The sequence below is a fragment of the Lactuca virosa genome, chromosome 1, assembly GCF_052849685.1.
Source record: "Lactuca virosa cultivar CGN04683 chromosome 1, Lactuca_virosa_CGN04683_v6, whole genome shotgun sequence".
Classification (NCBI taxonomy): domain Eukaryota; kingdom Viridiplantae; phylum Streptophyta; class Magnoliopsida; order Asterales; family Asteraceae; genus Lactuca; species Lactuca virosa.
Genome location: NC_136426.1, coordinates 260,411,345 through 260,427,925, shown reverse-complemented (window position 1 = coordinate 260,427,925; position 16,581 = coordinate 260,411,345). Strand labels below are relative to the sequence as shown.

At 46.8% G+C, this 16,581-nt stretch overlaps 48 non-coding genes across 48 annotated transcripts; all 48 read right to left on the bottom strand.

Moving 5' to 3' along the window:
* Positions 1–57: 57 nt before the first annotated feature.
* On the bottom strand, positions 58–178 carry LOC145151038 (5S ribosomal RNA). The gene has a single exon (XR_013731836.1). It is a non-coding gene; the product is annotated as a 5S ribosomal RNA (ribosomal RNA).
* Positions 179–407: 229 nt separating this feature from the next.
* Positions 408–526, bottom strand: LOC145148796 (5S ribosomal RNA). Its single transcript, XR_013729664.1, has one exon. It is a non-coding gene; the product is annotated as a 5S ribosomal RNA (ribosomal RNA).
* Positions 527–753: 227 nt separating this feature from the next.
* Positions 754–872, bottom strand: LOC145150865 (5S ribosomal RNA). Its single transcript, XR_013731676.1, has one exon. It is a non-coding gene; the product is annotated as a 5S ribosomal RNA (ribosomal RNA).
* Positions 873–1,101: 229 nt separating this feature from the next.
* On the bottom strand, positions 1,102–1,220 carry LOC145147098 (5S ribosomal RNA). Its single transcript, XR_013728013.1, has one exon. It is a non-coding gene; the product is annotated as a 5S ribosomal RNA (ribosomal RNA).
* Positions 1,221–1,438: 218 nt separating this feature from the next.
* LOC145149258 (5S ribosomal RNA) lies at positions 1,439–1,557 on the bottom strand. The gene has a single exon (XR_013730109.1). It is a non-coding gene; the product is annotated as a 5S ribosomal RNA (ribosomal RNA).
* A 231-nt stretch (positions 1,558–1,788) lies between these two features.
* On the bottom strand, positions 1,789–1,907 carry LOC145136714 (5S ribosomal RNA). The gene has a single exon (XR_013720687.1). It is a non-coding gene; the product is annotated as a 5S ribosomal RNA (ribosomal RNA).
* Positions 1,908–2,135: 228 nt separating this feature from the next.
* Positions 2,136–2,254, bottom strand: LOC145147467 (5S ribosomal RNA). Its single transcript, XR_013728369.1, has one exon. It is a non-coding gene; the product is annotated as a 5S ribosomal RNA (ribosomal RNA).
* A 228-nt stretch (positions 2,255–2,482) lies between these two features.
* Positions 2,483–2,602, bottom strand: LOC145149088 (5S ribosomal RNA). Its single transcript, XR_013729949.1, has one exon. It is a non-coding gene; the product is annotated as a 5S ribosomal RNA (ribosomal RNA).
* A 226-nt stretch (positions 2,603–2,828) lies between these two features.
* On the bottom strand, positions 2,829–2,947 carry LOC145147486 (5S ribosomal RNA). The gene has a single exon (XR_013728388.1). It is a non-coding gene; the product is annotated as a 5S ribosomal RNA (ribosomal RNA).
* Positions 2,948–3,176: 229 nt separating this feature from the next.
* Positions 3,177–3,295, bottom strand: LOC145148795 (5S ribosomal RNA). Its single transcript, XR_013729663.1, has one exon. It is a non-coding gene; the product is annotated as a 5S ribosomal RNA (ribosomal RNA).
* A 228-nt stretch (positions 3,296–3,523) lies between these two features.
* On the bottom strand, positions 3,524–3,642 carry LOC145148967 (5S ribosomal RNA). The gene has a single exon (XR_013729829.1). It is a non-coding gene; the product is annotated as a 5S ribosomal RNA (ribosomal RNA).
* Positions 3,643–3,868: 226 nt separating this feature from the next.
* Positions 3,869–3,986, bottom strand: LOC145148716 (5S ribosomal RNA). The gene has a single exon (XR_013729588.1). It is a non-coding gene; the product is annotated as a 5S ribosomal RNA (ribosomal RNA).
* Positions 3,987–4,216: 230 nt separating this feature from the next.
* LOC145148504 (5S ribosomal RNA) lies at positions 4,217–4,335 on the bottom strand. Its single transcript, XR_013729386.1, has one exon. It is a non-coding gene; the product is annotated as a 5S ribosomal RNA (ribosomal RNA).
* A 229-nt stretch (positions 4,336–4,564) lies between these two features.
* LOC145150718 (5S ribosomal RNA) lies at positions 4,565–4,685 on the bottom strand. Its single transcript, XR_013731525.1, has one exon. It is a non-coding gene; the product is annotated as a 5S ribosomal RNA (ribosomal RNA).
* A 228-nt stretch (positions 4,686–4,913) lies between these two features.
* On the bottom strand, positions 4,914–5,032 carry LOC145148794 (5S ribosomal RNA). Its single transcript, XR_013729662.1, has one exon. It is a non-coding gene; the product is annotated as a 5S ribosomal RNA (ribosomal RNA).
* Positions 5,033–5,259: 227 nt separating this feature from the next.
* On the bottom strand, positions 5,260–5,378 carry LOC145150864 (5S ribosomal RNA). The gene has a single exon (XR_013731675.1). It is a non-coding gene; the product is annotated as a 5S ribosomal RNA (ribosomal RNA).
* A 229-nt stretch (positions 5,379–5,607) lies between these two features.
* Positions 5,608–5,726, bottom strand: LOC145147097 (5S ribosomal RNA). The gene has a single exon (XR_013728012.1). It is a non-coding gene; the product is annotated as a 5S ribosomal RNA (ribosomal RNA).
* A 218-nt stretch (positions 5,727–5,944) lies between these two features.
* On the bottom strand, positions 5,945–6,063 carry LOC145149256 (5S ribosomal RNA). Its single transcript, XR_013730107.1, has one exon. It is a non-coding gene; the product is annotated as a 5S ribosomal RNA (ribosomal RNA).
* A 230-nt stretch (positions 6,064–6,293) lies between these two features.
* On the bottom strand, positions 6,294–6,412 carry LOC145136702 (5S ribosomal RNA). Its single transcript, XR_013720684.1, has one exon. It is a non-coding gene; the product is annotated as a 5S ribosomal RNA (ribosomal RNA).
* Positions 6,413–6,640: 228 nt separating this feature from the next.
* LOC145147466 (5S ribosomal RNA) lies at positions 6,641–6,759 on the bottom strand. The gene has a single exon (XR_013728368.1). It is a non-coding gene; the product is annotated as a 5S ribosomal RNA (ribosomal RNA).
* A 228-nt stretch (positions 6,760–6,987) lies between these two features.
* On the bottom strand, positions 6,988–7,107 carry LOC145149087 (5S ribosomal RNA). Its single transcript, XR_013729948.1, has one exon. It is a non-coding gene; the product is annotated as a 5S ribosomal RNA (ribosomal RNA).
* Positions 7,108–7,334: 227 nt separating this feature from the next.
* On the bottom strand, positions 7,335–7,453 carry LOC145149030 (5S ribosomal RNA). Its single transcript, XR_013729892.1, has one exon. It is a non-coding gene; the product is annotated as a 5S ribosomal RNA (ribosomal RNA).
* Positions 7,454–7,682: 229 nt separating this feature from the next.
* On the bottom strand, positions 7,683–7,801 carry LOC145148793 (5S ribosomal RNA). Its single transcript, XR_013729661.1, has one exon. It is a non-coding gene; the product is annotated as a 5S ribosomal RNA (ribosomal RNA).
* Positions 7,802–8,029: 228 nt separating this feature from the next.
* On the bottom strand, positions 8,030–8,148 carry LOC145148966 (5S ribosomal RNA). The gene has a single exon (XR_013729828.1). It is a non-coding gene; the product is annotated as a 5S ribosomal RNA (ribosomal RNA).
* Positions 8,149–8,374: 226 nt separating this feature from the next.
* On the bottom strand, positions 8,375–8,492 carry LOC145148715 (5S ribosomal RNA). The gene has a single exon (XR_013729587.1). It is a non-coding gene; the product is annotated as a 5S ribosomal RNA (ribosomal RNA).
* A 230-nt stretch (positions 8,493–8,722) lies between these two features.
* Positions 8,723–8,841, bottom strand: LOC145148503 (5S ribosomal RNA). The gene has a single exon (XR_013729385.1). It is a non-coding gene; the product is annotated as a 5S ribosomal RNA (ribosomal RNA).
* Positions 8,842–9,070: 229 nt separating this feature from the next.
* Positions 9,071–9,191, bottom strand: LOC145150717 (5S ribosomal RNA). Its single transcript, XR_013731524.1, has one exon. It is a non-coding gene; the product is annotated as a 5S ribosomal RNA (ribosomal RNA).
* Positions 9,192–9,419: 228 nt separating this feature from the next.
* LOC145148792 (5S ribosomal RNA) lies at positions 9,420–9,538 on the bottom strand. Its single transcript, XR_013729660.1, has one exon. It is a non-coding gene; the product is annotated as a 5S ribosomal RNA (ribosomal RNA).
* A 229-nt stretch (positions 9,539–9,767) lies between these two features.
* Positions 9,768–9,886, bottom strand: LOC145149746 (5S ribosomal RNA). Its single transcript, XR_013730595.1, has one exon. It is a non-coding gene; the product is annotated as a 5S ribosomal RNA (ribosomal RNA).
* Positions 9,887–10,106: 220 nt separating this feature from the next.
* Positions 10,107–10,224, bottom strand: LOC145148714 (5S ribosomal RNA). Its single transcript, XR_013729586.1, has one exon. It is a non-coding gene; the product is annotated as a 5S ribosomal RNA (ribosomal RNA).
* A 230-nt stretch (positions 10,225–10,454) lies between these two features.
* LOC145148502 (5S ribosomal RNA) lies at positions 10,455–10,573 on the bottom strand. Its single transcript, XR_013729384.1, has one exon. It is a non-coding gene; the product is annotated as a 5S ribosomal RNA (ribosomal RNA).
* Positions 10,574–10,803: 230 nt separating this feature from the next.
* On the bottom strand, positions 10,804–10,922 carry LOC145147404 (5S ribosomal RNA). The gene has a single exon (XR_013728309.1). It is a non-coding gene; the product is annotated as a 5S ribosomal RNA (ribosomal RNA).
* Positions 10,923–11,151: 229 nt separating this feature from the next.
* On the bottom strand, positions 11,152–11,270 carry LOC145154756 (5S ribosomal RNA). Its single transcript, XR_013735215.1, has one exon. It is a non-coding gene; the product is annotated as a 5S ribosomal RNA (ribosomal RNA).
* Positions 11,271–11,498: 228 nt separating this feature from the next.
* On the bottom strand, positions 11,499–11,617 carry LOC145146939 (5S ribosomal RNA). The gene has a single exon (XR_013727860.1). It is a non-coding gene; the product is annotated as a 5S ribosomal RNA (ribosomal RNA).
* Positions 11,618–11,847: 230 nt separating this feature from the next.
* Positions 11,848–11,966, bottom strand: LOC145144978 (5S ribosomal RNA). Its single transcript, XR_013725974.1, has one exon. It is a non-coding gene; the product is annotated as a 5S ribosomal RNA (ribosomal RNA).
* A 230-nt stretch (positions 11,967–12,196) lies between these two features.
* LOC145152590 (5S ribosomal RNA) lies at positions 12,197–12,315 on the bottom strand. Its single transcript, XR_013733121.1, has one exon. It is a non-coding gene; the product is annotated as a 5S ribosomal RNA (ribosomal RNA).
* Positions 12,316–12,544: 229 nt separating this feature from the next.
* Positions 12,545–12,663, bottom strand: LOC145155914 (5S ribosomal RNA). Its single transcript, XR_013736342.1, has one exon. It is a non-coding gene; the product is annotated as a 5S ribosomal RNA (ribosomal RNA).
* Positions 12,664–12,893: 230 nt separating this feature from the next.
* Positions 12,894–13,012, bottom strand: LOC145155612 (5S ribosomal RNA). The gene has a single exon (XR_013736043.1). It is a non-coding gene; the product is annotated as a 5S ribosomal RNA (ribosomal RNA).
* Positions 13,013–13,241: 229 nt separating this feature from the next.
* Positions 13,242–13,360, bottom strand: LOC145149467 (5S ribosomal RNA). Its single transcript, XR_013730330.1, has one exon. It is a non-coding gene; the product is annotated as a 5S ribosomal RNA (ribosomal RNA).
* Positions 13,361–13,590: 230 nt separating this feature from the next.
* Positions 13,591–13,708, bottom strand: LOC145151159 (5S ribosomal RNA). The gene has a single exon (XR_013731929.1). It is a non-coding gene; the product is annotated as a 5S ribosomal RNA (ribosomal RNA).
* Positions 13,709–13,938: 230 nt separating this feature from the next.
* Positions 13,939–14,057, bottom strand: LOC145144912 (5S ribosomal RNA). The gene has a single exon (XR_013725913.1). It is a non-coding gene; the product is annotated as a 5S ribosomal RNA (ribosomal RNA).
* A 217-nt stretch (positions 14,058–14,274) lies between these two features.
* Positions 14,275–14,393, bottom strand: LOC145138932 (5S ribosomal RNA). Its single transcript, XR_013721790.1, has one exon. It is a non-coding gene; the product is annotated as a 5S ribosomal RNA (ribosomal RNA).
* Positions 14,394–14,622: 229 nt separating this feature from the next.
* On the bottom strand, positions 14,623–14,741 carry LOC145136331 (5S ribosomal RNA). The gene has a single exon (XR_013720395.1). It is a non-coding gene; the product is annotated as a 5S ribosomal RNA (ribosomal RNA).
* Positions 14,742–14,972: 231 nt separating this feature from the next.
* LOC145146234 (5S ribosomal RNA) lies at positions 14,973–15,091 on the bottom strand. The gene has a single exon (XR_013727179.1). It is a non-coding gene; the product is annotated as a 5S ribosomal RNA (ribosomal RNA).
* Positions 15,092–15,321: 230 nt separating this feature from the next.
* LOC145149930 (5S ribosomal RNA) lies at positions 15,322–15,440 on the bottom strand. The gene has a single exon (XR_013730767.1). It is a non-coding gene; the product is annotated as a 5S ribosomal RNA (ribosomal RNA).
* A 230-nt stretch (positions 15,441–15,670) lies between these two features.
* LOC145150683 (5S ribosomal RNA) lies at positions 15,671–15,789 on the bottom strand. Its single transcript, XR_013731491.1, has one exon. It is a non-coding gene; the product is annotated as a 5S ribosomal RNA (ribosomal RNA).
* Positions 15,790–16,018: 229 nt separating this feature from the next.
* Positions 16,019–16,137, bottom strand: LOC145149547 (5S ribosomal RNA). Its single transcript, XR_013730404.1, has one exon. It is a non-coding gene; the product is annotated as a 5S ribosomal RNA (ribosomal RNA).
* A 217-nt stretch (positions 16,138–16,354) lies between these two features.
* Positions 16,355–16,473, bottom strand: LOC145134913 (5S ribosomal RNA). Its single transcript, XR_013719419.1, has one exon. It is a non-coding gene; the product is annotated as a 5S ribosomal RNA (ribosomal RNA).
* Between the last annotated feature and the right edge of the window lie 108 nt (positions 16,474–16,581).

The following is a 16,581-nucleotide window of genomic DNA, read 5'->3' as shown; positions in this document are numbered from 1 at the left end:
AAACAAAAAAAAAACCGCACGTAAAATCTAAAAAAACGCAAACGGGCAACGAAAAAAGGGGTGCAACACGAGGACTTCCCAAGGGGTCAGCCATCCTAGTACTACTCTCGCCTAAACACGCTTAACTGCAGAGTTTTCTGATGGGATCCGGTGCATTAGTGCCGGTATGATCGCACCCGAAATACTATCCATTCTTATTACTTTTATGTCTTAAAAGACGCAGAACTTCCTTTGTTTTCGTACGCGAGGCGTGGAACCCACGTGACCGATCGACTCCATTTCAAAAATACGAAAACTATCACCCGTGAAGCGGAGGCCACCCGAGCATAGAAATAGCAAGAAAGAAAAAAAACCAAAAAAAAACTGCACGTAAAATCTAAAAAAACGCAAACGGGCAACGAAAAAGGGGGGTGCGACACGAGGACCTCCCAGGGGGTCACCCATCCTAGTAATACTCTCGCCCAAGCACGCTTAACTGCGGAGTTCTGATGGGATCCGATGCATTAGTGCTGGTATGATCGCACCTGAAATACTATTCATGCTTATTGCTTTTATATCTTAAAAGACGCAGAACCTCCTTTGTTTTCGTACGCGAGGCGTGGAACCCACGTGACCGATCGGCTCTGTTCCAAAAATACGAAAACCATCAACCATGAAGCGGAGGCCACCCGAGCATAGAAATAGCAAGAAAGAAAAAAAACAAAAAAAAATCGCACGTAAAATCTAAAAAAACGCAAACGGGCAACGAAAAAGGAGGTACAACACGAGGACTTCCCAGGGGGTCACCCATCCTAGTACTACTCTCGCCCAAGCACGCTTCACAGGGGAGTTCTGATGGGATCCGTTGCATTAGTGCTGGTATGATCGCACCCGAAATACTATCCATGCTTATTGCTTTTATGTCTTAAAAGACGCAGAACCTCCTTTGTTTTCGTACGCGAGGCGTGGGACCCACGTGACCGATCGGCTCCGTTCCAAAAATACAAAAACCATGAAACATGAAACGGAGGCCACCCGAGCATAGAAATAGCAAGAAAGAAAAAAAACTAAAAAAAAACCGCACGTAAAATCTAAAAAAACGCAAACGGGCAACGAAAAACGGGGGTGCAACACGACGACTTCCCAGGGGGTCACCCATCCTAGTACTACTCTCGCCCAAGCACGCTTCACATCGGAGTTCTGATGGGATCCGGTGCATTAGTGCTGGTATGATCGCACCCGAAATACTATCCATGCTTATTGCTTTTATGTCTTAAAAGACACAGAACCTCCTTTGTTTTCGTACGCGAGGCGTGGGACCCACGTGACCGATCGGCTCCGTTCCAAAAATACGAAAACCATGAACCTTGAAGCGGAGGCCACGCGAGCATAGAAATAGCAAGAAAGAAAAAAAAATCGCACGTAAAATCTAAAAAAACGCAAACGGGCAACGAAAAAGGAGGTGCAACACGAGGACTTCCCAGGGGGTCACCCATCCTAGTACTACTCTCGCCCAAGCACGCTTCACAGGGGAGTTCTGATGGGATCCGGTGCATTAGTGCTGGTATGATCGCACCCGAAATACTATCCATGCTTATTGCTTTTATGTCTTAAAAGACGCAGAACCTCCTTTGTTTTCGTACGCGAGGCGTGGGACCCACGTGACCGATCGGCTCCGTTCCAAAAATACAAAAACCATGAACCATGAAACGGAGGCCACCCGAGCATAGAAATAGCAAGAAAGAAAAAAAAAACTAAAAAAAAACCGCACGTAAAATCTAAAAAAACGCAAACGGGCAACGAAAAACGGGGGTGCAACACGAGGACTTCCCAGGGGGTCACCCATCCTAGTACTACTCTCGCCCAAGCACGCTTCACATCGGAGTTCTGATGGGATCCGGTGCATTAGTGCTGGTATGATCGCACCCGAAATACTATCCATGCTTATTGCTTTTATGTCTTAAAAGACACAGAACCTCCTTTGTTTTCGTACGCGAGGCGTGGGACCCACGTGACCGATCAGCTCCGTTCCAAAAGTACGAAAAGCATCAACCATGAAGCGGAGGCCACCCGAGCATAGAAATAGCAAGAAAGAAAAAAAAACAAAAAAAAACCGCACTTAAAATCTAAAAAAACGCAAACGGGCAACGAAAAAGGAGGTGCAACACAAGGACTTCCCAGGGGGTCACCCATCCTACTACTACTCTCGCCCAAGCACGCTTAACTGCGGAGTTCTGATGGGATCCAGTGCATTAGTGCTGGTATGATCGCACCCAAAATACTATCCATGCTTATTGTTTTTATGTCTTAAAAGACGCAGAACCTCCTTTGATTTCGTACGCGAGGCGTACGACCCACGTGACCGATCGGCTCCGTTCCCAAAATACGAAAACCATGAACCATGAAACGGAGGCCACCCGAGCATAGAAATAGCAGGAAAGAAAAAAAAACAAAAAAAAACCGCACGTAAAATCTAAAAAAACGCAAACGGGCAACGAAAAAGGAGGTGCAACACAAGGACTTCCCAGGGGGGTCACCCATCCTAGTACTACTCTCGCCCAAGCACGCTTAACTGCGGAGTTCTTACGGGATCCGGTGCATTAGTGCTGGTATGATCGCACCCAAAATATTATCCATGCTTATTGCTTTTATGTCTTAAAAGACGCAGAACCTCCTTTGTTTTCGTACGCGAGGCGTGGGACCCACGTGACCGATCGGCTCCGTTACAAAAATACGAAAACCATGAACCATGAAGCGGAGGCCACGCGAGAATAGAAATAGCAAGAAAGAAAAAAAAACAAAAAAAACCGCATGTACAATAAAAAAACGCAAACGGGCAACGAAAAAGGGGGGTGCAACACGAGGACTTCCCAGGGGGTCACCCATCCTAGTACTACTCTCGCCGAAACACGCTTAACTGCGGAGTTCTGATGGGATCCGGTGCATTAGTGCTGGTATGATCGCACCCGAAATACTATCCATTCTTATTACTTTTATGTCTTAAAAGACGCAGAACTTCCTTTGTTTTCGTACGCGAGGCGTGGAACCCACGTGACCGATCGGCTCTATTCCAAAAATACGAAAACTATCACCCGTGAAGCGGAGGCCACCCGAGCATAGAAATAGCAAGAAAGAAAAAAAACCAAAAAAAAACTGCACGTAAAATCTAAAAAAACGCAAACGGGCAACGAAAAAGGGGGGTGCGACACGAGGACCTCCCAGGGGGTCACCCATCCTAGTAATACTCTCGCCCAAGCACGCTTAACTGCGGAGTTCTGATGGGATCCGATGCATTAGTGCTGGTATGATCGCACCTGAAATACTATTCATGCTTATTGCTTTTATATCTTAAAAGACGCAGAACCTCCTTTGTTTTCGTACGCGAGGCGTGGAACTCACGTGACCGATCGGCTCTGTTCCAAAAATACGAAAACCATCAACCATGAAGCGGAGGCCACCCGAGCATAGAAATAGCAAGAAAGAAAAAAAACAAAAAAAAACCGCACGTAAAATCTAAAAAAACGCAAACGGGCAACGGAAAAGGGGGGTGCAACACAAGGACTTCCCAGGGGGTCACCCATCCTAGTACTACTCTAGCCCAAGCACGCTTAACTGCGGAGTTCTGATGGGATCCAGTGAATTAGTGCTGGTATGATCGCACCGAAAATACTATCCATGCTTATTGCTTTTATGTCTTAAAAGACGCAGAACCTCCTTTGTTTTCGTACGCGAGGCGTGAGACCCACGTGACCGATCGGCTCCGTTCCAAAAATACGAAAACCATCAACCATGAAGCGGAGGCCACCCGAGCATAGAAATCGCAAGAAAGAAAAAAAACAAAAAAAATCGCACGTAAAATCTAAAAAAACGCAAACGGGCAACGAAAAGGGGGGTGCAACACGAGGACTTCCCGGGGGTCACCCATCCTAGTACTACTCTCGCCCAAGCACACTTAACTGCGGAGTTCTGATGGGATCCGGTGCATTAGTCCTGGTATGATCGCACCCGATATAACTATCCATGCTTACTGCTTTTATGTCTTAAAAGACGCAGAATCTCCTTTGTTTTCGTACGCGAGGCGTGGGACCCACGTAACCGATCAGCTCCGTTCCAAAAATACGAAAACCATGAACCAAGAAGCGGAGGCCACGCGAGCATAGAAATAGCAAGAAAGAAAAAAAAAACAAAAAAAACCACACGTAAAATCTAAAAAAACGCAAACGGGCAACGAAAAGGGGGGGTGCAACACGACAACTTCCCAGAGGGTCACCCATCCTAGTACTACTCTCGCCCAAGCACGCTTCACAGCGGAGTTCTGATGGGATCCGGTGCATTAGTGCTGGTATGATCGCACCCGAAATACTATCCATGCTTATTGCTTTTATGTCTTAAAAGACGCAGAACCTGCTTTGTTTTCGTACACGAGGCGTGGGACACACTTGACCGATCGGCTCCGTTCCAAAAATACGAAAAGCATCAACCATGAAGCGGAGGCCACCCGAGCATAGAAAAAGCAAGAAAGAAAAAAAAACAAAAAAAAAACCGCACGTAAAATCTAAAAAAACGCAAACGGGCAACGAAAAAAGGGGTGCAACACGAGGACTTCCCAAGGGGTCAGCCATCCTAGTACTACTCTCGCCTAAACACGCTTAACTGCGGAGTTTTCTGATGGGATCCGGTGCATTAGTGCTGGTATGATCGCACCCGAAATACTATCCATTCTTATTACTTTTATGTCTTAAAAGACGCAGAACTTCCTTTGTTTTCGTACGCGAGGCGTGGAACCCACGTGACCGATCGGCTCCATTTCAAAAATACGAAAACTATCACCCGTGAAGCGGAGGCCACCCGAGCATAGAAATAGCAAGAAAGAAAAAAAACCAAAAAAAAACTGCACGTAAAATCTAAAAAACGCAAACGGGCAACGAAAAAGGGGGGTGCGACACGAGGACCTCCCAGGGGGTCACCCATCCTAGTAATACTCTCGCCCAAGCACGCTTAACTGCGGAGTTCTGATGGGATCCGATGCATTAGTGCTGGTATGATCGCACCTGAAATACTATTCATGCTTATTGCTTTTATATCTTAAAAGACGCAGAACCTCCTTTGTTTTCGTACGCGAGGCGTGGAACCCACGTGACCGATCGGCTCTGTTCCAAAAATACGAAAACCATCAACCATGAAGCGGAGGCCACCCGAGCATAGAAATAGCAAGAAAGAAAAAAAACAAAAAAAAATCGCACGTAAAATCTAAAAAAACGCAAACGGGCAACGAAAAAGGAGGTACAACACGAGGACTTCCCAGGGGGTCACCCATCCTAGTACTACTCTCGCCCAAGCACGCTTCACAGGGGAGTTCTGATGGGATCCGTTGCATTAGTGCTGGTATGATCGCACCCGAAATACTATCCATGCTTATTGCTTTTATGTCTTAAAAGACGCAGAACCTCCTTTGTTTTCGTACGCGAGGCGTGGGACCCACGTGACCGATCGGCTCCGTTCCAAAAATACAAAAACCATGAAACATGAAACGGAGGCCACCCGAGCATAGAAATAGCAAGAAAGAAAAAAAACTAAAAAAAAACCGCACGTAAAATCTAAAAAAACGCAAACGGGCAACGAAAAACGGGGGTGCAACACGACGACTTCCCAGGGGGTCACCCATCCTAGTACTACTCTCGCCCAAGCACGCTTCACATCGGAGTTCTGATGGGATCCGGTGCATTAGTGCTGGTATGATCGCACCCGAAATACTATCCATGCTTATTGCTTTTATGTCTTAAAAGACACAGAACCTCCTTTGTTTTCGTACGCGAGGCGTGGGACCCACGTGACCGATCGGCTCCGTTCCAAAAATACGAAAACCATGAACCTTGAAGCGGAGGCCACGCGAGCATAGAAATAGCAAGAAAGAAAAAAAAATCGCACGTAAAATCTAAAAAAACGCAAACGGGCAACGAAAAAGGAGGTGCAACACGAGGACTTCCCAGGGGGTCACCCATCCTAGTACTACTCTCGCCCAAGCACGCTTCACAGGGGAGTTCTGATGGGATCCGGTGCATTAGTGCTGGTATGATCGCACCCGAAATACTATCCATGCTTATTGCTTTTATGTCTTAAAAGACGCAGAACCTCCTTTGTTTTCGTACGCGAGGCGTGGGACCCACGTGACCGATCGGCTCCGTTCCAAAAATACAAAAACCATGAACCATGAAACGGAGGCCACCCGAGCATAGAAATAGCAAGAAAGAAAAAAAAACTAAAAAAAAACCGCACGTAAAATCTAAAAAAACGCAAACGGGCAACGAAAAACGGGGGTGCAACACGAGGACTTCCCAGGGGGTCACCCATCCTAGTACTACTCTCGCCCAAGCACGCTTCACATCGGAGTTCTGATGGGATCCGGTGCATTAGTGCTGGTATGATCGCACCCGAAATACTATCCATGCTTATTGCTTTTATGTCTTAAAAGACACAGAACCTCCTTTGTTTTCGTACGCGAGGCGTGGGACCCACGTGACCGATCAGCTCCGTTCCAAAAGTACGAAAAGCATCAACCATGAAGCGGAGGCCACCCGAGCATAGAAATAGCAAGAAAGAAAAAAAAAACAAAAAAAACCGCACTTAAAATCTAAAAAAACGCAAACGGGCAACGAAAAAGGAGGTGCAACACAAGGACTTCCCAGGGGGTCACCCATCCTACTACTACTCTCGCCCAAGCACGCTTAACTGCGGAGTTCTGATGGGATCCAGTGCATTAGTGCTGGTATGATCGCACCCAAAATACTATCCATGCTTATTGTTTTTATGTCTTAAAAGACGCAGAACCTCCTTTGATTTCGTACGCGAGGCGTAGGACCCACGTGACCGATCGGCTCCGTTCCCAAAATACGAAAACCATGAACCATGAAACGGAGGCCACCCGAGCATAGAAATAGCAGGAAAGAAAAAAAAACAAAAAAAAACCGCACGTAAAATCTAAAAAAACGCAAACGGGCAACGAAAAAGGAGGTGCAACACAAGGACTTCCCAGGGGGGTCACCCATCCTAGTACTACTCTCGCCCAAGCACGCTTAACTGCGGAGTTCTTACGGGATCCGGTGCATTAGTGCTGGTATGATCGCACCCAAAATATTATCCATGCTTATTGCTTTTATGTCTTAAAAGACGCAGAACCTCCTTTGTTTTCGTACGCGAGGCGTGGGACCCACGTGACCGATCGGCTCCGTTACAAAAATACGAAAACCATGAACCATGAAGCGGAGGCCACGCGAGAATAGAAATAGCAAGAAAGAAAAAAAAAACAAAAAAAACCGCATGTACAATAAAAAAACGCAAACGGGCAACGAAAAAGGGGGGTGCAACACGAGGACTTCCCAGGGGGTCAACCATCCTAGTACTACTCTCGCCGAAACACGCTTAACTGCGGAGTTCTGATGGGATCCGGTGCATTAGTGCTGGTATGATCGCACCCGAAATACTATCCATTCTTATTACTTTTATGTCTTAAAAGACGCAGAACTTCCTTTGTTTTCGTACGCGAGGCGTGGAACCCACGTGACCGATCGGCTCTATTCCAAAAATACGAAAACTATCACCCGTGAAGCGGAGGCCACCCGAGCATAGAAATAGCAAGAAGGAAAAAAAACCAAAAAAAAACTGCACGTAAAATCTAAAAAAACGCAAACGGGCAACGAAAAAGGGGGGTGCGACACGAGGACCTCCCAGGGGGTCACCCATCCTAGTAATACTCTCGCCCAAGCACGCTTAACTGCGGAGTTCTGATGGGATCCGATGCATTAGTGCTGGTATGATCGCACCTGAAATACTATTCATGCTTATTGCTTTTATATCTTAAAAGACGCAGAACCTCCTTTGTTTTCGTACGCGAGGCGTGGAACTCACGTGACCGATCGGCTCTGTTCCAAAAATACGAAAACCATCAACCATGAAGCGGAGGCCACCCGAGCATAGAAATAGCAAGAAAGAAAAAAAACAAAAAAAAACCGCACGTAAAATCTAAAAAAACGCAAACGGGCAACGGAAAAGGGGGGTGCAACACAAGGACTTCCCAGGGGGTCACCCATCCTAGTACTACTCTAGCCCAAGCACGCTTAACTGCGGAGTTCTGATGGGATCCAGTGAATTAGTGCTGGTATGATCGCACCGAAAATACTATCCATGCTTATTGCTTTTATGTCTTAAAAGACGCAGAACCTCCTTTGTTTTCGTACGCGAGGCGTGAGACCCACGTGACCGATCGGCTCCGTTCCAAAAATACGAAAACCATCAACCATGAAGCGGAGGCCACCCGAGCATAGAAATCGCAAGAAAGAAAAAAAACAAAAAAAATCGCACGTAAAATCTAAAAAAACGCAAACGGGCAACGAAAAGGGGGGTGCAACACGAGGACTTCCCGGGGGTCACCCATCCTAGTACTACTCTCGCCCAAGCACACTTAACTGCGGAGTTCTGATGGGATCCGGTGCATTAGTCCTGGTATGATCGCACCCGATATAACTATCCATGCTTACTGCTTTTATGTCTTAAAAGACGCAGAATCTCCTTTGTTTTCGTACGCGAGGCGTGGGACCCACGTAACCGATCAGCTCCGTTCCAAAAATACGAAAACCATGAACCAAGAAGCGGAGGCCACGCGAGCATAGAAATAGCAAGAAAGAAAAAAAAAACAAAAAAAACCACACGTAAAATCTAAAAAAACGCAAACGGGCAACGAAAAGGGGGGGTGCAACACGACAACTTCCCAGAGGGTCACCCATCCTAGTACTACTCTCGCCCAAGCACGCTTCACAGCGGAGTTCTGATGGGATCCGGTGCATTAGTGCTGGTATGATCGCACCCGAAATACTATCCATGCTTATTGCTTTTATGTCTTAAAAGACGCAGAACCTGCTTTGTTTTCGTACACGAGGCGTGGGACACACTTGACCGATCGGCTCCGTTCCAAAAATACGAAAAGCATCAACCATGAAGCGGAGGCCACCCGAGCATAGAAAAAGCAAGAAAGAAAAAAAAACAAAAAAAAAACCGCACGTAAAATCTAAAAAAACGCAAACGGGCAACGAAAAAAGGGGTGCAACACGAGGACTTCCCAAGGGGTCAGCCATCCTAGTACTACTCTCGCCTAAACACGCTTAACTGCGGAGTTTTCTGATGGGATCCGGTGCATTAGTGCTGGTATGATCGCACCCGAAATACTATCCATTCTTATTACTTTTATGTCTTAAAAGACGCAGAACTTCCTTTGTTTTCGTACGCGAGGCGTGGAACCCACGTGACCGATCGGCTCCATTTCAAAAATACGAAAACTATCACCCGTGAAGCGGAGGCCACCCGAGCATAGAAATAGCAAGAAAGAAAAAAAACCAAAAAAAAACTGCACGTAAAATCTAAAAAACGCAAACGGGCAACGAAAAAGGGGGGTGCGACACGAGGACCTCCCAGGGGGTCACCCATCCTAGTAATACTCTCGCCCAAGCACGCTTAACTGCGGAGTTCTGATGGGATCCGATGCATTAGTGCTGGTATGATCGCACCTGAAATACTATTCATGCTTATTGCTTTTATATCTTAAAAGACGCAGAACCTCCTTTGTTTTCGTACGCGAGGCGTGGAACCCACGTGACCGATCGGCTCTGTTCCAAAAATACGAAAACCATCAACCATGAAGCGGAGGCCACCCGAGCATAGAAATAGCAAGAAAGAAAAAAAACAAAAAAAAAACCGCACGTAAAATCTAAAAAAACGCAAACGGGCAACGGAAAAGGGGGGTGCAACACAAGGACTTCCCTGGGGGTCACCCATCCTAGTACTACTCTAGCCCAAGCACGCTTAACTGCGGAGTTCTGATGGGATCCAGTGAATTAGTGCTGGTATGATCGCACCGAAAATACTATCCATGCTTATTGCTTTTATGTCTTAAAAGACGCAGAACCTCCTTTGTTTTCGTACGCGAGGCGTGGGACCCACGTGACCGATCGGCTCCGTTCCAAAAATACGAAAACCATCAACCATGAAGCGGAGGCCACCCGAGCATAGAAATAGCAAGAAAGAAAAAAAAAAATCGCACGTAAAATCTAAAAAAACGCAAACGGGCAACGAAAAGGGGGGTGCAACACGAGGACTTCCCGGGGGTCACCCATCCTAGTACTACTCTCGCCCAAGCACACTTAACTGCGGAGTTCTGATGGGATCCGGTGCATTAGTCCTGGTATGATCGCACCCGATATAACTATCCATGCTTACTGCTTTTATGTCTTAAAAGACGCAGAATCTCCTTTGTTTTCGTACGCGAGGCGTGGGACCCACGTAACCGATCAGCTCCGTTCCAAAAATACGAAAACCATGAACCAAGAAGCGGAGGCCACGCGAGCATAGAAATAGCAAGAAAGAAAAAAAAAACAAAAAAAACCACACGTAAAATCTAAAAAAACGCAAACGGGCAACGAAAAGGGGGGGTGCAACACGACAACTTCCCAGAGGGTCACCCATCCTAGTACTACTCTCGCCCAAGCACGCTTCACAGCGGAGTTCTGATGGGATCCGGTGCATTAGTGCTGGTATGATCGCACCCGAAATACTATCCATGCTTATTGCTTTTATGTCTTAAAAGACGCAGAACCTGATTTGTTTTCGTACACGAGGCGTGGGACCCACTTGACCGATCGGCTCCGTTCCAAATATACGAAAAGCATCAACCATGAAGCGGAGGCCACCCGAGCATAGAAAAAGCAAGAAAGAAAAAAAAAACAAAAAAAAAACCGCACGTAAAATCTAAAAAAACGCAAACGGGCAACGAAAAAAGGGGTGCAACACGAGGACTTCCCAAGGGGTCAGCCATCCTAGTACTACTCTCGCCTAAGCACGCTTAACTGCGGAGTTCTGATGGGATCCGGTGCATTAGTGCTGGTATGATCGCACCCGAAATACTATCCATGCTTATTGCTTTTATGTCTTAAAAGACGCAGAACCTCCTTTGATTTCGTACGCGAGGCGTGGGACCCACGTGACCGATCGGCTCCGTTCCAAAAATACGAAAACCATGAACCATGAAACGGAGGCCACCCGAGCATAGAAATAGCAAGAAAGAAAAAAAAACAAAAAAAAAACGCACGTCAAATCTAAAAAAACGCAAACGGGCAACGAAAAAGGGGGGTGCAACACGAGGACTTCGCAGGGGGTCACCCATCCTAGTACTACTCTCGCCCAAGCACGCTTAACTGCGGAGTTCTGATGGGATCCGGTGCATTAGTGCTGGTATGATCGCACCCAAAATACTATCCATGCTTATTGCTTTTATGTCTTAAAAGACGCAGAACCTCCTTTGTTTTCGTACGCGAGGCGTGGGACCCACGTGACCGATCGGCTCCGTTCCAAAAATACGAAAACCATGAACCATGAAGCGGAGGCCACCCGAGCATAGAAATTGCAAGAAAGAAAAAAAAACAAAAAAACCGCACGTAAAATCTAAAAAAACGCAAACGGGCAAGGAACAAGGGGGGGTGCAACACGAGGACTTCCCAGGTGGTCACCCATCCTAGTACTACTCTCGCCCAAGCATGCTTAACTGCGGAGTTCTGATGGGATCCAGTGCATTAGTGCTGGTATGATCGCACCTGAAATACTATCCATTCTTATTTCTTTTATGTCTTAAAAGACGCAGAACCTCCTTTGTTTTCGTACGCGAGGCGTGGGACCCACGTGACTGATCGGCTCCGTTCCAAAAATACGAAAACTATCAACCATGAAGCGGAGGCCAACCAAGCATAGAAATAGCAAGAAAGAAAAAAACAAAAAAAAAACCGCACGTAAAATCTAAAAAAACGCAAACGGGCAACGAAAAAGGGGGGGGTGCAACACGAGGACTTCCCAGGGGGTCACCCATCCTAGTACTACTCTCGCCCAAGCACGCTTAACTGCGGAGTTCTGATGGGATCCGATGCATTAGTGCTGGTATGATCGCACTCGAAATACTAGCCATGCTTATTGCTTTTATATCTTAAAAGACGCAGAACCTCCTTTGTTTTCGTACGCGAGGCGTAGAACCCACGTGACCGATCGGCTCCGTTCCAAAAATACGAAAACCATCAACCATGAAACGGAGGCCACCCGAGCATAGAAATAGCAAGAAAGAAAAAAAAAACAAAAAAAAACCGCATGTAAAATCTAAAAAAACGCAAACGGGCAACGAAAAAGAGGGGTGCAACACGAGGGCTTCCCAGGGGGTCACCCATCCTAGTACTACTCTCGCCCAAGCACGCTTAACTGCGGAGTTCTGATGGGATCCGGTGCATTAGTGCTGGTATGATCGCACCCAATATAACTATCCATGCTTATTGCTTTTATGTCATAAAAGACGCAGAACCTCCTTTGTTTTCGTACGCGAGGCGTGGGACCCACGTGACCGACCAGCTCCGTTTCAAAAATACGAAAACCATGAACCATGAAGCGGAGGCCACGCGAGCATAGAAATAGCAAGAAAGAAAAAAAAACAAAAAAAACCACACGTAAAATCTAAAAAAACGCAAACGGGCAACGAAAAAGGGGGGTGCAACACGAGGACTTCCCAGGGGGTCACCCATCCTAGTACTACTCTCGCCCAAGCACGCTTAACTGCGGAGTTCTGATGGGATCCGATGCATTAGTGCTGGTATGATCGCACCCGAAATACTAGCCATGCTTATTGCTTTTATATCTTAAAAGACGCAGAACCTCCTTTGTTTTCGTACGCGAGGCGTAGAACCCACGTGACCGATCGGCTCCGTTCCAAAAATACGAAAACCATCAACCATGAAACGGAGGCCACCCGAGCATAGAAATAGCAAGAAAGAAAAAAAAAACAAAAAAAAACCGCACGTAAAATCTAAAAAAACGCAAACGGGCAACGAAAAAGAGGGGTGCAACACGAGGGCTTCCCAGGGGGTCACCCATCCTAGTACTACTCTCGCCCAAGCACGCTTAACTGCGGAGTTCTGATGGGATCCGGTGCATTAGTGCTGGAATGATCGCACCCAATATAACTATCCATGCTTATTGCTTTTATGTCATAAAAGACGCAGAACCTCCTTTGTTTTCGTACGCGAGGCGTGGGACCCACGTGACCGACCAGCTCCGTTTCAAAAATACGAAAACCATGAACCATGAAGCGGAGGCCACGCGAGCATAGAAATAGCAAGAAAGAAAAAAAAACAAAAAAAACCACACGTAAAATCTAAAAAAACGCAAACGGGCAACGAAAAAGGGGGGTGCAACACGAGGACTTCCCAGGGGGTCACCAATCCTAGTACTACTCTCGCCCAAGCACGCTTCACAGCGGAGTTCTGATGGGATCCGGTGCATTAGTGCGGGTATGATCGCACCCGAAATACTATCCATGCTTATTGCTTTTATGTCTTAAAAGACGCAGAACCTCCTTTGTTTTCGTACGCGAGGCGTGGGACCCACGTGACCGATCGGCTCCGTTCCAAAAATACGAAAAGCATCAACCATGAAGCGGAGGCCACCCGAGCATAGAAATAGCAAGAAAGAAAAAAAAACAAAAAAAAAACCGCATGAAAAATCAAAAAAAACGTAAACGGGCAACGAAAAAGGGGGGTGCAACACGACGACTTCCCAGGGGTCAGCCATCCTAGTACTACTCTCGCCCAAGCACGCTTAACTGCGGAGTTCTGATGTGATCCGGTGAATTAGTGTTGGTATGATCGCACCCGAAATACTATCAATGCTTATTGCTTTTATGACTTAAAAGACGCAGAACCTCCTTTGTTTTCGTACGCGAGGCGTGGGACCCACGTGACCGATCGGCTCCGTTCCAAAAATACGAAAACCATGAACCATGAAACGGAGGCCACCCGAGCATAGAAATAGCAAGAAAGAAAAAAAAACTAAAAAAAAACCGCACGTAAAATCTAAAAAAACGCAAACGGGCAACGAAAAAGGAGGGTGCAACACGAGGACTTCCCAGGGGGTCACCCATCCTAGTACTACTCTCGCCCAAGCACGCTTCACAGCGGAGTTCTGATGGGATCCGGTGCATTAGTGCTGGTATGATCGCACCCGAAATACTATCCATGCTTATTGCTTTTATGTCTTAAAAGACGCAGAACCTCCTTTGTTTTCGTACGCGAGGCGTGGGACCCACGTGACCAATCGGCTCCGTTCCAAAAATACGAAAAGCATCAACCATGAAGCGGAGGCCACCCGAGCATAGAAATAGCAAGAAAGAAAAAAAAACCGCACGTAAAATCTAAAAAAACGCAAACGGACAACGAAAAAGGGGTGCAACACGAGGACTTCCCAAGGGGTCACCCATCCTAGTACTACTCTCGCCCAAGCACGCTTAACTGCGGAGTTCTGATGGGATCCGATGCATTAGTGCTGGTATGATCGCACCCGATATAACTATCCATGCTTATTGCTTTTATGTCTTAAAAGACGCAGAACCTCCTTTGTTTTCGTACGCGAGGCGTGGGACCCACGTGACCGATCGGCTCCGTTCCAAAAATCCGAAATATATCACCCATGAAGCGGAGGCCACACAAGCATAGAAATAGCAAGAAAGAAAAAAAACAAAAAAAAACCGCACGTAAAATCTAAAAAAACGCAAACGGGCAACGAAAAAGGGGGGTGCAACACGAGGACTTCGCAGGGGGTCACCCATCCTAGTACTACTCTCGCCCAAGCACGCTTAACTGCGGAGTTCTGATGGGATCCGGTGCCTTAGTGCTGGTATGATCGCACCCAAAATACTATCCATGTTTATTGCTTTTATGTCTTAAAAGACGCAGAACCTCCTTTGTTTTCGTACGCGAGGCGTGGGACCCACGTGACTGATCGGCTCCGTTCAAAAAATACGAAAACCATGAACCATGAAGCGGAGGCCAGCCGAGCATAGAAATAGCAAGAAAGAAAAAAAAAGAAAAAAACCGCACGTAAAATCTAAAAAAACGCAAACGGGCAACGAAAAAGGGGGGGGGGTGCAACACGAGGACTTCCCAGGGGGTCACCCATCCTAGTACTACTCTCGCCCAAGCGTGCTTAACTGCGGAGTTCTGATGGGATCCGGTGCATTAGTGCTGGTATGATCGCACCCGATATAACTATCCATGCTTATTGCTTTTATGTCATAAAAGACGCAGAACCTCCTTTGTTTTCGTACGCGAGGCGTGGGACCCACGTGACCGATCAGCTCCGTTTCAAAAATACGAAAACCATGAACCATGAAGCGGAGGCCACGCGAGAATAGAAATAGCAAGAAAGAAAAAAAAAACAAAAAAAACCACACGTAAAATCTAAAAAAACGCAAACGGGCAACGAAAAAGGGGGGTGCAACACGAGGACTTCCCAGGGGGTCACCAATCCTAGTACTACTCTCGCCCAAGCACGCTTCACAGCGGAGTTCTGATGGGATCCGGTGCATTAGTGCGGGTATGATCACACCCGAAATACTATCCATGCTTATTGCTTTTATGTCTTAAAAGACGCAGAACCTCCTTTGTTTTCGTACGCGAGGCGTGGGACCCACGTGACCGATCGGCTCCGTTCCAAAAATACGAAAAGCATCAACCATGAAGCGGAGGCCACCCGAGCATAGAAATAGCAAGAAAGAAAAAAAAACAAAAAAAAAACCGCACGTAAAATCTAAAAAAACGTAAACGGGCAACGAAAAAGGGGGGTGCAACACGACGACTTCCCAGGGGGTCAGCCATCCTAGTACTACTCTCGCCCAAGCACGCTTAACTGCGGAGTTCTGATGTGATCCGGTGAATTAGTGTTGGTATGATCGCACCCGAAATACTATCAATGCTTATTGCTTTTATGACTTAAAAGACGCAGAACCTCCTTTGTTTTCGTACGCGAGGCGTGGGACCCACGTGACCGATCGGCTCCGTTCCAAAAATACGAAAACCATGAACCATGAAACGGAGGCCACCCGAGCATAGAAATAGCAAGAAAGAAAAAAAAACTAAAAAAAAACCGCACGTAAAATCTAAAAAACGCAAACGGGCAACGAAAAAGGAGGGTGCAACACGAGGACTTCCCAGGGGGTCACCCATCCTAGCACTACTCTCGCCCAAGCACGCTTAACAGCGGAGTTTTGATGGGATCCGGTGCATTAGTGCTGGTATGATCGCACCCGAAATACTATCCATGCTTATTGCTTTTATGTCTTAAAAGACGCAGAACCTCCTTTGTTTTCGTACGCGAGGCGTGGGACCCACGTGACCAATCGGCTCCGTTCCAAAAATACGAAAAGCATCAACCATGAAGCGGAGGCCACCCGAGCATAGAAATAGCAAGAAAGAAAAAAAAACCGCACGTAAAATCTAAAAAAACGCAAACGGACAACGAAAAAGGGGTGCAACACGAGGACTTCCCAAGGGGTCACCCATCCTAGTACTACTCTCGCCCAAGCACGCTTAACTGCGGAGTCCTGATGGGATCCGGTGCATTAGTGCTGGTATGATCGCACCCGATATAACTATCCATGCTTATTGCTTTTATGTCTTAAAAGACGCAGAACCTCCTTTGTTTTCGTACGCGAGGCGTGGGACCCACGTGACCGATCGGCTCCGTTCCAAA